This window comes from Centropristis striata, chromosome 10, assembly GCF_030273125.1.
Source record: "Centropristis striata isolate RG_2023a ecotype Rhode Island chromosome 10, C.striata_1.0, whole genome shotgun sequence".
Lineage (NCBI taxonomy): Eukaryota > Metazoa > Chordata > Actinopteri > Perciformes > Serranidae > Centropristis > Centropristis striata.
In genome coordinates, this window is record NC_081526.1 from 21,498,540 (window position 1) to 21,499,332 (window position 793).

The 793-nt window shown below is 39.1% G+C and overlaps 1 long non-coding RNA gene across 1 annotated transcript; it reads right to left on the reverse strand.

Annotated features, from left to right (window-relative positions):
• Positions 1-589, reverse strand: LOC131979595 (uncharacterized). Its single transcript, XR_009395076.1, has 2 exons — positions 370-589; positions 1-164 (listed from the first exon to the last, which is right to left on the reverse strand). It is a non-coding gene; the product is annotated as an uncharacterized LOC131979595 (long non-coding RNA).
• Between the last annotated feature and the right edge of the window lie 204 nt (positions 590-793).

The following is a 793-nucleotide window of genomic DNA, read 5'->3' on the forward strand; positions in this document are numbered from 1 at the left end:
TCACTTTCAGTTTGCTTTATTTTCAACTGTTTCCATGTTTCTGTTACAGTTATTCAGGGAGCCACAGCTCTCTCAGAATTACAGTATATGTAAAAGAAGGCCACATGACCTGAGGAATTTACTGATCTAAACTAACTAGCTGATGTAGAATCTCCTGGTTATGCCTGGTGTTTAGTAGGAAACAGAGAGCACACATTTATTCATACAAGTAAAGCAAATTTGTAGCCATTTCTGCTACAAACAAGCTATTTCTTTGACACATTAGGTTATGAGATACGTTATTTTGTGTGCATACATGCAAGCAAGTTATGGTGGTGAGATTTTAAAGAAAGAATACAATATATTAGAGATTATAGAATACAATCTCACCTTAATGGGAAATATTGGATCTGATAGGGATTCTGTTTTCACCTTGTCCTTAATAACTTGTGAAATAAAAAAAGATAAAGGCTGAGATCATTCAGAGGCAGTGCACTCATGTCAGCCACGGGACACTGAAGTAGTAGAAACATTCCTGTTATAAAAGCTCTCAGCAGTGATCATGTGTTTCTGGCAACATATTTGAGAGTCAGTACCAGACCCTGCTGCATCCTCACAGGTGTTTTCACTTAATTAACTGATTAAACCCCTCCACAGGCCGTGTGTGTTTGTGTGTGTGTTTGTGTGTGTGAGTGGTTGACATCTTCAATCTTCACTTTCCTGTTAGTTTAGTTGCACCTGTTGAATGAGCTCATGTGGTTCCCAGCAGAGCTCCTCCTCCTCCAGCAGAAGTCTGATCAGTCAGGAATAAGTG